The 17,147-nt window shown below is 42.6% G+C and overlaps 1 long non-coding RNA gene and 1 other non-coding gene across 2 annotated transcripts in view; one reads left to right on the forward strand and one right to left on the reverse strand.

Annotated features, from left to right (window-relative positions):
- Nucleotides 1-17,147, forward strand: part of LOC129552655 (uncharacterized) — a 101,700-nt gene that overhangs the window by 68,614 nt on the left and 15,939 nt on the right. The gene's annotated exons all lie outside the window — the stretch shown is intronic.
- LOC129552855 (small nucleolar RNA SNORA13) lies at nucleotides 3,419-3,552 on the reverse strand. Its single transcript, XR_008685340.2, has one exon. It is a non-coding gene; the product is annotated as a small nucleolar RNA SNORA13 (small nucleolar RNA).

Here is a 17,147-nt window from a genome sequence, read left to right on the forward strand (position 1 = left end):
GACTGTATAATCCATGGGGTCATAGGATTTATTCTTTACCTTTAAATCTGAAGATTAACCAAGAAATTTATAGGTGTTGAATGCTTTTCATTAATTTATTGTTTCATGGGAATCTTTTTGATATGCAGTGGGGTCTTTACCTCAGTTCCATCAGATATTATTCTACTTATTTTGTTTATAAGTCAGTGAAAAGAGCCACAGTCAAAGAGCACTGTCTCATGGTTTCATCATTAACACAGACATCCACCTGCCTTTTCCATCTTTGGATGGAAGGGTGAAGGGACAGCCCCTCCATACTGTGCCCTCCATCAGACCCCTCTCTTCCCCGGAGAATTAACTTCTTAATCTCCTGCATCTTTAGTTCCTTCCCCACTCCTGAATCACCAGCAGCAAACAAGCACACTCTAGTACCCCTCATCCTAAAAGAAAGAAAATTTGCCTTGACCGTGCGTCTCCTCCAAGCCCATTGTGGCTCCCCTTCAGAGGGAAACTTACCAAAATTCCCTTCATTCTCTTTTGTCATTTTCTTCCATTTTCTCCTCGGCCCTCTCAGACTGCCTCCCCTGCCCCCACCCCCATCACACAGGACTCTGCTGAAACTTGTCAAAGCTGCCAGTCGAATCCGTTTGTCAGCTACTATAATCGCTTCATGTCTCATTCAATTTCTCAACCACATTTAAAACACACTGTCTTCTTTTGGCTTCTGTGACCACATACATGCCAGGTTTTCCTCCTATCTTTACGTTTTTTATCCTGTGTATATTCTCTCTGGATGATCTAATTTAGTCCTTTGAGTTAAATATATTTGTATACCAGTGACTTCCAAATATATCCGTCTTTGGCTTCGGTGTTCCCTTGAGAGATGAGACTGAATCTCTAGTCGCTTGTCTTACATGTGCACACAGCTGTCTAAAGCTAATACGGAGAAAAATAGGCTCCATTCCCTCTCTTCATGCCTGTTAATCCTTCATTTGCTTCCATTTCAGTACATGGCCCTATCACATATTCACTTGTTCATCATGCTGCCACGATGCTGACGTCACTCCCCTGACCCTGATGTAATAATGTTCATTCTTTATATTTCAAAAGTAGACAAGCATTGTGTAAACAAATGATATGGTAAATGTGACAGCTATGACAGTTTCTACCTTCTGTGTACATAATGGGATTGCACTCTGGTTCTTTGTGGCTGGGCAGAGGCTGAAGCATGTATAAATTATAGACAGCGGGCAGAGCTTGGACTGTATTACAAGGCAGCCACTGGTGGGTTTAGGAGGATGATAAGATATACATCACATTTTAAAGGGGGGTAATTCTGGTTGTGATCATCTGCAATCCACCCCTTTGCCTCAACTCTTCTTTCCCACTTTTCTGTAAGTCACATCAGGTACACCTGCAAAAGAAAGTGAAGTCGCTCAGTCGTGTCCGACTCTTTGCGACCCCGTGGACTGTAGCTACCAGGCTCCTCCGTCCATGGGATTCTCCAGACAAGAGTACTGGAGTGGGTTGCCATTTCCTTCTCCAGAGATCTTCCCAACCCAGGGATCGAAGCCGGGTCTCCCGCATTGGAGGCAGACGCTTTAACCTCTGAGCCACCAGGGAAGCCCGCAAAATGCATTCCAAAAAATTCTACTTCTGTTTGGCCTGTAATCGGTGACGTTCAAGTCTCCATCATCTTACCATTACTACTTCTCTAACTGGGCTCTGTGGTTCCACACTTGTACTCCACAGTACATCCTCCACGCACAACCAGAATTACCCCCTTTTAAAATGCGATGTATACCTTATCATCCTCCTAAACCCACCAGTGGCTGCCTTGTAATACAGTCCAATCTCTGCCCGCTGTCTATAACATGCTTCAGCCTCTGCCCAGCCACAAAGAACCAGAGTGCAATCCCATTATGTACACAGAAGGTAGCAACTCTTATAGCTGTCACACTTATCATATCATTTGTTTACACAATGCTTGTCTACTTTTGAAATATAAAGAATGAACATTATTACATCAGGGTCAGGGGAGTGACGTCAGCATCATGGCAGCATAAAACATTCCTCTTTTTTATCCCCTTTTAAAAACAACAAAATAGACATCCATCCACAAGCAAAGGCACCTTGGTGGGAGTTGCAGGATACATCCAGTAACAGGCAGACAGATTTCAGTACAGACGGCAAAAACAGGGGAGCCAGTGAGCCTGCCCAAATCCCACTCTTGCTGTGATTGGGAAAAAAGAAAAAACAAAAACACCTGGAGAGTGCTGATCTGGGCAGATACTCGTGCATGAAAGAGAATTTGCAGAAGTCCAGCCGTCCTGAGGGGAGATCCCAGCACACCATTCTAGAAACAGCAAAAACAAAACACAGCAGACCAAATACAGTTTGGTCACAACAGAGGAGGTGGTAAGAGAAACTTTCCTGGTGTCCCTGCCCCCAAGGAAGCACTGTCCCCGGCTGATGTAACCAGCGGTGGCACCCTCTCCCTGGGGGGAAGGAGAGTTGGGAGTGAGTTCCCAGCTATTCCAGTTGTGTGGGACAAACCCGGTTCTCTCCAGCAGCACCCAGGGTCCTGAGGTGGGTCTTTCATGACTGGAGGTGGGGAAAGAGGCAGAGAAGGGAAGCCTTTCCTGCTGATTGCACTCAGCAGGAAGGGCAGCCACAGGTTCCTTGGAGTACCACCTGTGCATCTCCCTACTGGATCCCTGGGCCAGTGTTAAACCCACACGTCAGCCTAGTCTGTGGCATCTCCACGTGTGTGCTTCACAGTGCAGCTGTGAAAGCAAGCTCCTGTAGACACAAAGCATGCTAAGACAGGCTACACAGTGTGGGCAAGGGAGAAGCCACCAACTGGAGCTGTAGCACCACCTGCTGGAAAACCAGAGAGTGTTCCAGAAACCTGCCTAGTGACACGTAAGAATCAGTCAGTTCAGTCGCTCAGTCGTGTCTGACTCTTTGCGACCCCATGGACTGCAGCACGCCAGACCTCCCTGTCCATCACCAACTCCTGGAGTTTACTCAAACTCACGTCCATGGAGTTGGTGATGCCATCCAACCATCTCATCCTCTGTCATCCCCTTCTCCTCCTCAGGTTCTTTTCCAGTGAGTCAGCGCTTTGCATCAGGTGGCCAAAGTACTGGAGTTTCAGCTTCAGCATCAGCCCTTCCAATGAATATTCAGGACTGATCTCCTGTAGGATGGACTGGTTGGATTTCCTTGTGGTCCAAGGGACTCTCAGGAGTCTTCTCCAACACCACAGTTCAAAAGCATCAGTTCTTCGGCGCTCAGTTTTCTTATAGTCCAACTCTCACATCCATACATGACCACTGAAAAAACCATAGCTTTGACTAGATGGACCTTTGTTGGCAAAGTAATGTCTCTGCCTTTTAATATGTTTAATATGCTGTCTAGGTTGCCTTTTTTATTCAGCTATTACTTATGCAGCTTCTACTCCAAAGATTTCAAATACAAGGGCAGAAAAGCCTGCAAAAGTGTTTGGTTTATGCCTTGTTTGACACCACGGTCACCAATTTCCAAAAGTGAATGGGCAACACAAAGCCTGCACGTTCATATTTTCCATTTCTTTCTGATTCAGTCTTGGAGATTGTACATTTCTAGGAATTTGTTCATTTATTTAGGTTTTCTATTTTATTGGTGTATAATTAATAATAATCTCTTATGAACCTTTGTATTTCTGTGGTGTCTCTTGTAACTTCTCCTCTTCGATTTCTGATTTTTTTTATTTTGGCAACTCTGGCTAAATTATCAATTTTGTTTACCTTTTCTCAAATAATCAACTCTTAGTTTTACTGATCTTTTCTGTTTTTTGAAAGTATCTATCTCATTTATATATCTGCTCTGAGCTTTATGATTTATTTTCTCCCACTAACTTTGGGCCTTGTTTGTTCTTCTTTATCTAGTTCTTTTTGGTGTGAGCCTAGGTGTAGATAAATGCTGGCTATAAATCAAATGTCTCTTGTAACTGTTTTAAAATTTGTTTTGTCTGTATAAGCACTTCTACCTCAGCTTTCTTTTTATTTCCATTTTCATGGAACATCTTGTCTAATCCTCTCGCTTTTGGTCTGTGTATAGGTTAGGTTAGGTTCAGTTCAGTTCAGTTCAGTCACTTAGTCGTGACCGACTCTCCGCGACCCCATGAACCACAGCACGCCAGGCCTCCCTGTCCATCACCAACTCCCGGAGTTCACTCAAACTCATGTCCATCGAGTTGGTGATGCCATCCAGCCATCTCATTCTCTGTCATCCCTGTCTCCTCCTGCCCCCAATCCCTCCCAGCATCAGACTCTTTTCCAGTGAGTCAACTCATCGCATGAGGTGGCCAAAGTATTGGAGTTTCAGCTTTAGCATCAGTTTTTTCAATGAACACCCAGGATTGATCTCCTTTAGAATGGACTGGTTGGATCTCCTTGCAGTCCAAGGGACTCTCAAGAGTCTTCTCCAGCACCACAGTTCAAAAGCATCAATTCTTCGGCGATCAGCTTTCCTCACAGTCCAACTCTCACATCCATGCATGACCACTGGAAAAACCATAGCCTTGACTAGACGGACCTTGGTTAGCAAAGTAATGTCTCTGCTTTTTAATATGCTATCTAGGTTGGTCATAACTTTCCTTCCAAGGAGTAAGCGTCTTTTAATTTCCTGGCTTCAATCAGCGTCTACAGTGATTTTGGAGCCCAAAAAAATAAAGTCTGACACTGTTTCCACTGTTTCCCCATCTACTTCCCATGAAGTGATGGGACCAGATGCCATGATCTTCATTTTCTGAATGTTGAGCTTCAAGCCAAACTTTTCACTCTCCTCTAGTCTCATAGCATGTGGTAAAAAATGATGCTTGATATGATTTAAATTTTCTTAAATTTAACTGAGGCTTGTTTTATGGTTTAGCATGTGAATCTATCCCAGAGAATGTTCTATGTGCACTTGAAAAGAATGTGTATTCTGCTGCTTTGGGATGGATATATACATATATATATATTTTTTTTTGTTTTTCTCTCAGGATGATCTGTCCTTTGACATAATTTGGGCATTTAAAGTCACCTACTATTATTATGTTACTATCATCTTCTTTTATGTCTACTAATATTTGGCTTATGTATTTAGGTGCTTCTATTTTGGGTGCATGCATATTTACAATTGTTACATCTTCTTCTGGGATTGAACCCTTTATCATTATGTAATGTTCTTTTTTGTCTCTTGTAACTGTCTGTTTTGAAGTTTGTTTTGTCTGTATAAGCACTGCTACCTCAGCTTTCTTTTTATTTCCATTTTCATGGACCGTCTTTTCTAATCCTCTCGCTTTCAGTCTGTGTTATCTTTAGGTCTGCAGTGAGTCTCTTGCAGGCAGCATATACATGTGTCTTGGTTTTGTATTCATTCAACCACTCCTTATGTTTTGATGGACATTTAGTCCATTTACAGTTAAACGAATTATTGCTTATTATGTCTGCACTGCCGTTTTGTTGGTGTTTGGCATTGTTCTCGCAGTTCTCTCTCTTTCCTGGCTTCTTTTGCTCTCTCCCCTGTGATTTGCTAATTATCTTTAGTGTCAGGTTTGCGTTCCCTTCTGTGTGTGTGTGTATCTACTGTAGATTTTTCGTTTGTGGTTACTATAGGTTCATATTAACTATATATATGATTATTTTAGTTGATGATCTAAAGTTAACAAATCTAAGAACCCTGCATATTTACTCCCCCGGACACACATTTACTATTTTTGATGTTATATTTTGCATCTTTTTGTGTATCGCTTCACTGCTTAGTATGGCTAGAGACGCTTTCTGCGCTTCTGTCTTTTAGCCTTCCTGCTGGAGAAGGCAATGGCAAGCCACTCCAGTACTCTTGCCTAGAAAATCCCATGGACGGAGGAGCCTGATGGGCTGCAGTCCACGGAGTCGCTACAAGTCAGACATGACTGAGCGACTTCACTTTCACTTTCACACATTAGAGAAGAAATGGCAACCCACTCCAGTGTTCTTGCCTGGAGAATCCCAGGGACGGGGGGCCTGGTGGACTGCCGTCTGTGGGGTCACACAGAGTCGGACACGACTGAAGTGACTTAGCAGCAGCAGCAGCAGCTGGCTTTATAGATAGTTGAACTGCTACTTTTGCTGTATATTCGTCCTTTCATAATTAAAAATTTTTGGTTGTGGCCTTTTCCCTCACTCGTAGAGAAGTCCCTTTAACATTTCTTGTAAAGCTAGTTTCATAGTACTGGAATCTTTCAGCTTTTGCTGGTCTGTAAAACTCTTTATTTCTCCTTCAAATCTGAATGATAGCTTAGGCAGGTATTCTTGGTTGTAGGATTTTTCCTTTCATCATTTTAAACATATCACTCCCTTCTGCTGCTGCTACTGCTGCTAAGTCACTTCAGTCGTGTCCGACTCTGTGTGACCCCACAGACGGAAGCCCACCAGGCTCCCCCGTCCCTGGGGTTCTCCAGGCAAGAACACTGGAGTGGGTTGCCATTTCCTTCTCCAATGTGTGAAAGTGAAAAGTGAAAGTGAAGTCGCTCACTCGTGTCCAACCCTTAGCGACCCCACGGACTGCAGCCCACCAGGCTCCTCCATCCATGGGATTTTCTAGGCAAGAGTACTGGAGTGGCTTGCCATTGCCTTCTCCGCACTCCCTTCTAACCTGGTAGTATACGGGAGTTCCTTTGTACATAACCAGTTGCTTTCCCTTGTTGCTTTTAATAGTCTCTCTTTAATTTTTGCCATTTTAGTTGCAGTGTGTCTTGGTGTGGTTCTGTTTGAGTTCATCTTATTTGGGACTCTCTGTGCTTTCTGGACCTGGATGTCTGTTTCCTTTCCCAAGTTAGTTCAGCTGTTATGTCTTCAAATATGTTCTCTGTTCCTCTCTCTTCTCCTTCTGGGACCTCTATAATGTAAATATTATTAATAGCATGCTTGATGTTGTTTCAGAGATCTCTGAAACTGTCCTCATTTTTTCAAATTATTTTACTTTTTTCTGTTCAGCTTCCCTCTGATTTTATTCTGTCTTCCAGGTTGCTGGTCTATTTCTCTCATCTGCTAATCTACTGGTGATTTTTTTCTAGTGAATTTTTTCACTTCAATTGCTATATTCTTCAGCTCTTTTTGGTTCTCTTTATACTTTCCAACTCTTTGTTAGATACCTCTGTCTTCTAATGAGAAGATATATTCCATTCTTCTTCTGAGTTCTTTGACCATCTTTACAGTCATATCTTGAATTTTTTCTTGAGTAGACTCCACTTAGTTCTCCTTCTAGAGTTTTCTCTTGTTCCTTTGTTTGGAACATATTTCTCTGACTCACTTTGCCTAATTCTGTATTTATGCTGTGTGTGCTCAGTCGTGTCCAACTCTTTGCGACCCCATGGACCGTAGCCCGCCAGGCTCCTCTGTCCTTGGGGATTCTCCAGGCAAGAATACTGGAGTGGGTTCCCATGCCCTCCTTCAGGGGATCTTCCCAACCCAGGGATCGAATCCAGGTCTCCCTCATTGTTGGTGGATTCTTTATTGTCTGAGCCATACTGAAGTGGGTAGCCTATCCCTTCTCCAGAGGATCCTCCTGACCCAGGAATCAAACCAGGGTCTCCCACATTGCAGGTGGATTCTCTACCAGCTGAGCTACCAGGGAAGCCCCTCTCTATTATATGTTTCTATGTATTTGGTAGATTCGTTATGTTTCCTGATCTTGGAGATATGGCCTTCCATGAGAGAGTCCTCTGAGGCCCAGCAGGGCACTCCCTTCTGATCTCTAGAGCTGTATGCTCTGGGGGCAGCCTCAGCCTGTGCTGTGTGGACCCTTCTGTTATAGTGGGCTGGTAGGTGTGGATAACCCTGGTCAGGTTGGTTGTCAGGCCTTGCCTAGTGTGGAGGCTTCCAGCTGCTGCTTGGTGGGGCCTTGGCCCAGGGGGTCCTATGCTGGTGTCTGCCCACTGGTGGGCAGAGCTGGGTCCTGGGGTCTGTGGCTGTAAGGTCAGGGGTTGGATCTGGTGTCAGCCTGCTGTGGGCAGGGCCAGATCCTGAAGTCTGGCTCAGGGCACTGGCTGTCCTGGGCTACTGCTAACGCACTGGTGGGCGGGGCCAGGACCTGGGGCAGCCTGCAGTTCAGGGGTCCTATGGCAGCCAGCCTGCTGGTAGGTGGGGCCGTGTCCCTGCCTGGACAGCTTCTTGACCTGGGTTTTCTAGGACTGGTGCCGACTGGCTGGTGGGGCAGGGCTGGACCCCAGCACTAAAGGCTAGAGGGAGGATTCCAAAATGGCACTTGCAACACTGGTGTCCTCGTGGTAGGATGAGCTCACTAAACTGGTAGCTGCCAGCCTCTGTCTCTAAGGTGATTCCCTGTTGTCTCTTGCTTCTCTGACCCAGACTCCTTTCAAATTACTCTTTATGCCCTGGGTCCTGGGTGTGTGTAATTTTGTGTGTGCCCTTTAAAAATGGAGTCTTTATTTCCTACAGCCCTCTGGCTCTCCTGAAAGAAAGCCCCAGTGGCTTCTGATGGCTTATCTTCTGGGTAACTTTCAAGCTGGGAAGCCCTATCTGGGGCTTGGTCTCCTTGCTCCTTGGGGAGGACTTCTGCCATAGTAATACTCCTCCAATTTGTGGGTTGCCTACCCAGGGGTATGGGTGTAGTGAAAGTTTAGTCGCTCAGTCATGTCCGACTCTTTGTGACCCCATGGATTGTAGACTACCAGGCTTCTCCGTCCACGGGATTTTCCAGGCAAGAGTACTTGCCATTTCTTTCTCCAGAGGATCTTTCTGACCCAGGGATAGAACATGGGTCTCTCACATTGTAGGCAGATACTTTACTGTCTGAGCCACCAGGGAAGTCATACTGCATGTTTGGTCCTACTTTCCATTTCGTGTGGGTCCGTATTCATATCTTTAGTTGTAGATCCTTCTGCTAGTCTTCAGGTCGTTCTCATTGCTGGTCGCTCTAAACAGCTGTGTAGTTTTGGTGTGCCCATGGGAGGGGCAAGCTCAGGATCTTCCTTCTCCACCATCTTGGCCATTCCCTGGCTAGTACCTATTTTGTGGGCATGAAATTGCTGAAATTACAGGATGCATACTTGTTCATCTTTACTAGATAATGTCAAATTGTTCTCAAAAGTCATTGTAAAATGTACTCCCAGCACTATGAGTTCCAGGATTCCATGTGTTACCAATATTTGGTATTGTTGAACTTTCTCATTTTTGTCATTCTGGTGGGTCTCTGGTGGTTTCACTTTATGTTGCTTTGATACAAATGAGGCTGACTTTACATATGTTTTCTGTTTATTTCTTTGATTAGGGTGATGAGTTTATACTTGTGGTTCCAGCATAATTATTAGAAGGCCTCCTTTCACTTCTCAGTTTGGACAATAAATTATGCAGCTTTCTATTCTTAGTCGAGTTCTTCTACCACCATGGAAATGCTCTTCTTGTCTTTGGGACTGAGGATGATACTAACGTGGTTAAGTGTCTCTGAGGGAAGAAGACTAAATTTGGGCAGATACAGAGGATGGAGCAAAAAGCAAATGAAGGGAAGTCAGATGTATCAACTATGACTGCTCAGTCTGACTCAGGATGACCATTTCTGAAATAATGCGAGATGGTGCCTTCTCGTGGGTACGAGCATATGGACTTGGTCAATATCTGTCAGCAAAGAATTCGTTTACTTACTTTTCAGAAGTGACTCAAGTCACAGTCATTATTTGAAGTGGGTCACAGTGCACATTGCAGCCACTCACTTCTCTCTCAATCTTTAATAATTCTTTTAAAAACCTGCATATGAAACCAATAGTACTTTTCATTTTGAAACCATCTGGGGAAGTTCCCCGCTCTTCTAAAAACAGTTGTAACGGTGTTATTGAACCACTTCCATATCATACTCAAGTAATCCTTCACCCCCTTTTGATCTCCCCCAAAAGGAGATCAAATAAGTAACCTCTTTGTTAATAATTTATATTGAGCGGCACTTTGCATTTGTGATTTATGGTTCTGGTCTTCTTCCTTGAAAAAACCCTGAGGAAGCATTTTTCCCCCATCCAAGTAGATGAAGGAGAGGAGGCCCATCAAGTCTGAGTGTCCCCCAGTCATTAAGGAGAGGAAGTCATGTCATTATGTCAGAACTTTGGAGTCTCTGTTTCAGCCCAGCATATTTCCCAGTAAAAGCACATTTCCTTCCTAATGTGAGTTAATGGGCTTGCATGTACGAACTCATACTGGGGACCAAATGCCAAATTATTTTCTTGCTCAATATTCTTCTGCCATCATGTCAAATATGAGAAATTTCCTCATTCCAAGTTCATTTCACTTCTAATCACTTGAATAAACTCTCCCCAGACACGCTTGACAAATGTTACTTTCTCTTATTTAGAATGCTCCTTAACAGCCGGAAGAATTTTTCTTCCAAATCTATTCTAAATTGAAGAAAATAAAGAAAAATTCCACCTTTGGAAGGAAAACAAAGGTGGGAAATTCTAGCCCTGTTTCTTGAGTTATAACTGGCTATTAGGCAGGGGCCTATCTTATGCATATTTGGTGAACATAAATACTAGTGCTTCCTATAGAAGATGCTGTAATTCACTGCTTACCAAGTTAGATCCTGCCAGGTGTCTAAGCTTCCCCACCAGTGGTTTCCGGTCTTCAGGAGGTGCCATCATTCTCTCTGGTCCCACCCAGCTCTTCAGATTGCTAGTAACTTTAAGTACAGAGCACTCAGTAGCAAGAGGATCATTGAGTTCATTTGTTTGGAATAATCCTTTCCCAGACTGTTGACGTGTTGATGTGCTGTGAGACACATCAATCACTGTGTTACGAAGACCACATGGCTGTGTTGACCAGCGACATGTGACTATTTACATTTTAATTATATAAAAAATAAAATCAAGTGGCTTAGTTTCAACAGCAACATTTCAAGTGCCCCCATAGCACCTATTGGATAGTGCCGTTGTAACATATTTCCATCCCTGCAGAATGTCCACCAAACAGGACTGCTTCTTAGTGCCCTGGTGAGCAAGATTTCCCAAACAGTTTTGGTGTCTGCCTTGTGGGCTGCCTCAGAGCTCTTTCAAAGTCCAGGCAGTAACTGGCTCTACCCCTTGCATATCACTCTCTTCATGAGGGCCAGGGTGCCTCTTGTTTGTCTCTGCATTCCCCCACTTCCATGGGAAGCCTCTTCAAATTCAGAAATTCACAGGTGTATTAGAGAAGGAAACTGCTGGGCAGTGACTTTCTAGAGCAAGGTGACCAGAATGCTAGTCTCATGAGTGCAAGCTACGTAGTTCTGTTGGCTTTGTTTAGCCCTTTACCCAGTTACCTTTTGTCAGCTGGGTGTCACAAATAAGCGTTCCTGGTTACAGGTGAGCACGGGGTCGTTCCTTACCACCCCCACTCCTCGGGGTACCCTGCCCGTCAGGTACCTCATGCAACCTGACGGCATTCCTCAGACTTCCTTGTCTGGTGTCTTTGTTTCTTCCCTAGCCAAACCCTCCGCATTTATCTAATTTATCTTATCCGATTTCTCTCTGGATAAGCAGCTCAGTTTACGTACTTAACAGAGCAGAAAGAGAACTTGTCATTTCTGAAGAAAGTGAGGCGGCAAATGAACAGGGTGGAACAAGATTAGGCAGGATCAAAAGGCAAAAGCAGGATGCTCATAACAAAGACAGTTTAAAAATTATAGCCTTCATCGTTCATCCTATTGGAATTTACTGGCTGTCAGCACACCAGCGCACGGTGGGTGTGAATTGTTGGGCATCTGGATGAGAGATCGGCCTTTATTCCTTCTGGCTCTCTGATGACATCCTCTAGCAAAAGCTCAATGTCATCATTAAAAGGAAAGAACAGCACACTGGTGAATTAATCTGAAAATATCTGACCAGCTCTTCCAGTCACAAATCTGGAAATAAATAGGTATTTTGCATAAAGTACAAGAGCATGGAGTTACCTGGAAAACCAGTCCTTATTTGCTGTGTTAGAGTTCTCCAGAGAATCAGAACCATAGGATGTGTGTAGAAGTATGTATGTGTGTGGCGGTGAGGGGAAGGTATTTTTAAAAATAGGTTTGTATAACTGTGGGGGCTGGCATGTCTGCTCTCTGCAGGGAAGGCTGGCCAGAGTTGATGCTGCAGTCACGAGTCCAAAGACAGCCTGGAGTCAGAACTCCTTTCTCTTTGGGGATCTCAGTCTTTCAAGTCCTTCAACTGTTAGCATGAAGCCCACCCATATGATGCAGAGTCTAAGTCTACTGATTCAAATGTTGATCACATGTCAGTGTACCTTCACAGCAACATCTAGACTGACATCTGATAAACGAGGCACAACTAGCTAAGTTGCCACATAAAATTAGCCGTTACTGTCGCCAAGCATCTAATTAATATGATGAGTGGGTGTATTTGCTAGGGCTGCCATGACAAGCACTATACAGTCTGGGTGGCTTACGCAACAGAAATGTATTTTCTCACAATTCTGGAGGCTGGAAGTTTGAGATCAAGGTGTCAGGAGGGTTGGTTTCTTCAGAGGCCTTTCTCCTTGGCTTGTAGATGGCTGTCTTCTTTCTGTATCTTACATTGGACTTCCCTGGTGGCTCAGACAGTAAATTGTCTGTGTACAGTGTGGGAGACCCGGGTTCAATCCCTGGGTCGGGAAGATCTGGAGAAGGACACGGCAACCCATTCCAATATTCTTGCCTGGAAAATCCCATGCATGGAGGAGCCAGGTAGGGCTCATGGGGTCACAAAGGGTCGGACACAGCTGAGCAACTTCACTCACCTTCACTTTGTACAGGTTTGTGTCCTAACTTCCTCTTCTTACAAGGACACCAATCATTTTCAATTAGGGTCCACTCTGTGACCTCACTTGAATGTAATTACCTCTGTAAAGCCTCTATCTCCAAGTAGTCACATTCTGGGGTATTGGGATTGAAGCCTTCAACATACGAAATCTAGGGAGAAGGGGAACAATTTAGCTCTTAAAAGTGGGAAAGCACAAGAAAATCCAGGGGTTGTGGTGGCTCTCCATTGTGCTGAGAAGTGCTGAGTTCAGTTTAACCATGTGCAAGTGATCAAGGGTACATCTGAAAGCAAATCAGTTTGCTTTGATAGATGGATAACTTCTCTTGTCATAAGCTTTTAAAAAATGAGTGTTTATATGCTAACCATTAGGGCTTCCCAGGTGGCACTAGTGCTAAAGAACCCACTTGTCGATGCCAGAGATATAAGAGATGCATTTTTGATCCCTGGGTCAGGAAGAACCCCTGGAGGGGGTCATGGCAACCCTCTCCAGTATTCTTGCCTGGAGAATCCCATGGACAGAGGAGCCTGATGGGCTACAGCCCATAGGATCGTACAGAGTCAGACACAACTGAAGTGACTTAGCACACACACATGCTAACCATTAGGCTGAAAAAACTGAGATATGGGATAGGGAATCAATTTGCTGCCCCAAAATGTAGGCTAGACATGGTTCCACATGGGTGTCATCCGCAAATGTCAACATCTCTTTTCCCCAACTGTATTAATAAAACAAAGCTGTTGGACAAGAGAAGTGGGATTGTTAGACTCTCCACGGCATATGTGGCTGTTGATTACTTTTTTTGGTTTATAAACTCACTGCCTGATTTTAATACTTAGACTAAAACATTCTTCTTCTTGATTGATTGATTGGGGGATTTTTAAGCTTATCGGTTTTTTCTAATCAGAAAAATATTCTGGCTTATTGCATAAATTTGGAAAATTTATAAAAAATCATTAAAAATCAGAGAAATTTCACCATATATTTAGAAAACCAGTTAATAGATTAGTATATTCCTTTCTTTCACTAGGCATAAATTTTCAATAAAATTAGGATTACACTATGATCTGTTTTCACAAATTCTATTGTAATGAACATGTCCCTGTTTCTTACTTATGAAAATATTTAAATGGTTATGGTGCATTCTATCCATTTCCATGCAAGTGTCCATTCATTTCACATGTTTTTTTTTTTTTTTCCAGTGCCTTCAGCATGCTCTGCTTTGTGCGAGGTGCTGGGGATGCACTGGTAAAACAGATAGGAATCTTGCCTTCATAGAGCTTTCCAGTTTTATGGATATATGAAGATTTCCTTATGCATACCTCAAAGGGAGCTAAGCTGGGAGGAAGGCATTCTGCCCTTTTCCTCTCCCAGCTGTACACCTGGAATATGATTAATGGCTGGCACTCCAGCAGCCATCTTGGGCCATAAAGTAACTTTGAAATGGAAGCCAGATATTGAATACATGATGACATATAGGATATCTGGGGGTCTGAGCAAATCATGTAGATAGGATAGATAGTTCATGAGCCCTGGGCTGTCCACATCATGACTGAGTCCATGTGAAATGAAGATAAACTTCTAAGCTGTTTATGCACCAAACTCATTTCCTGATACAATGCTATTTGTGTAGAAGCTGCAAAATTCTACATAATCCAATATATCACATTTTATTGACTCTAAGACACATTTACTTTTGTTTCTAAAATGCATGATTTTATGATTCTATATGCCCTCATCAACATGGTTTAAATGACAGATTTCAAAACTCTTAGTGGTATATAAAATAATAGTGCATCTTATTGTCAATGTCATGGTGTCAATGAAATGTGATATGCAAGTTTTCTTTGGACTCATTCTTTGCTTTTTATTTTAAAATCTAAATAATAGAGATAAACATAGTACAGTAAACATTTTTATACTTAGCGCCCATAATTGAAAAAAATTCACTTTTTGTTCACTTTTTGGTTTAAGATATTTTAAAATAAATAGAACATAACAGATAAAAAGTTCAAGTCCTCTCTTTCCACCACGCCTATTACATTGCCCCCCTCTCCAGAGACAACTGTCATCACAAATCCAGCATTTCTCCTTCTAGACTGCATTTTATTACCATTGATAAATATTATAAATATGTAATATTTCTATATGTTTTTAAGCTCTAAATATATATGCCACCACACTGGTGTCATTCTGCAACTTGCCTTTTAAAATAAATGCTGTTTTTGAAGTCTGTCTAGTGATGTACTGGTAAATGCTTAACCACCAGCTCTTGTGATGATGAAAAGGGGTGTGATTTATTGCTTTTTCTAATTTCAGTGTTGTAAATACGCCTAACGTGACTGACCTCAAACTACTGATATGATATCAACCAGCTCATAAAATTCCTGAAATTTTAACAAATAGCTCTTGAGACCCGGCTGCAGCATTCCACTAAATCATTACATATCCTTGTGGAGATCTGAGCTCTGCATTTGTTCATTTTAGTATTGTAAGACTGTGTCCTGATGTTTCTATCAGTTTGCTTGTTAGCAGACACCTAGATTATTTCCAGGACTTCGTTGTTATAAAATAGCACCACTCCTTATACAGCTCTCTTATGCACACTGCAAGATTTTCTGAGTTATTTGGTATGTTCTTCCTAAGTTTTACTAGACCTGGAAAACTGCGCTCCTCAGTAGCTGCACCAGTTTACCCACTCCCTGGTGGGATGAGAGAGATCCCACTTCCCCACAACCTTGCTAACACTGGTGATGTCAGATGGTGATTTTGCCAATCTAAATGGTAAAATTCCATTGATTTCGGTATTTTTCTGAAGTATAGTTGATTTGCAACATTGTGTTAATTTCTGTTGTGTTGACCTTTACTGTCACAGGACCATCTCATGTAGTGGGCAAGTATTTTTAGTGGGGGGTACATTTTGTCTCATCCTCTGAACAAGACTGGCATTCTGTTAGAATGGGAAAAGAAAGGAGATGGCTGCCACAGGAGTTATTTGAATGTGAATTTTATGTACATTATTTTTTCACAGTATCATCAAATTGGGTAAATGCTGGGAACTCAGAAATTTCTATCTCCAAAAAGACACAGAACATAGTTTTTACCTTTCATTTGCTTCCATTGCTTTATTCTTCACTGTTTTGTTCATTTTATACTACCATTTAGGTATATAGGCTTCATTTCCCTTTGTCTCTTTTCACTAATTCAAAAAGAATTTAATATTTAACAAGGCACAGGCTATCTTATGATGTTTTCTAGGTATGACTCATGCCAAAAAAGGGCAGAGATTTTATAAGTATAGGTTTTGGGATATGAGAAAGCAGCACATGAGGCCTAAAAAAAAAATCTGATTTGTCATAGTTTTGCGTTTGTAAGAGAAGTCCATTTTATTGTCTCATATTACTTAACATAACTCAGGAATGCTTTTTCCCAAAGTTGAAGACTTAGCAATATGTGTAGGTGGGACCAAAAAAGGTGTGGTTCCTTTTAGACCATTTCCAAAAGGTGAGTCATGGGAGGGTTGTAAATTAATTATCTGCGGAGGAGGATATCTGGTATGAAAGGAGGACATCCATTAGATTCCACAGCAATTAGACTTTTGTATTAAAAAAGCCTCTGGTTTTAGAACTTGCAAAAAAGAATAACAGAATTTGAAGGAGATCTTGAAGAAAGCATCTGGGTACTCAACTAGCGGTGATTAATTACTACATCCTGTGATCGTAATCACTGTTCCGCTTGCTAGGACTGGTTATGGGGACGGTACCTGCAGTGTATCCTCATGCGTGCTAGGTCACTTCAGTCGTTTGCAACTCTTTTTTTTTTATGCCTTTTTGACCTCCTCCCGTGTGTGTCTGTATTAATGTGTGCCCTCTTTGAAACCCTATGGACTGTAGCTCACCAAGCTCCTCTGTCCATGGTATTCTCAACACAAGAATACTGGAGTGGGTTGCCATGCCCTCCTCCAGGGGATCTTCCTGACCCGGGGATCAAACCTGCATCTCTTGTGTCTCCTGAATTGGCAGGCAGTTTCTTTACCACTAGTGCCACCTGGGAAATCAGCAGTGTATCCCCATTAGGACCTAAAGAGGGTGGTGTGCATGTGTGTGTCCATGCCACTTTGTAATATTAACTTATTGTGGTTTCAATTTTATATATTCTACATTGTTCAATTTTATACATTCTAGAATAGATCAGAAAAGCAATTAGTCATCTACCACCAAGTGTTTCATTTAACATTTTATATTCCCACTGGAAGGATTTCAATTCTAGTTCTGGATTCTAAACTTTTTGAAATAAGGAAAAAAAAAACAAACCTTGAATGATGTGTTCTCTAAGACAACACAACACGAATGTAGAGCTTAACTCATACGCCTCTTTAGG

Source organism: Moschus berezovskii, chromosome 3 (assembly GCF_049115385.1).
Source record: "Moschus berezovskii isolate FMDL1 chromosome 3, NW_MosBer_1.0, whole genome shotgun sequence".
Taxonomy (NCBI): Eukaryota; Metazoa; Chordata; class Mammalia; order Artiodactyla; family Moschidae; genus Moschus; species Moschus berezovskii.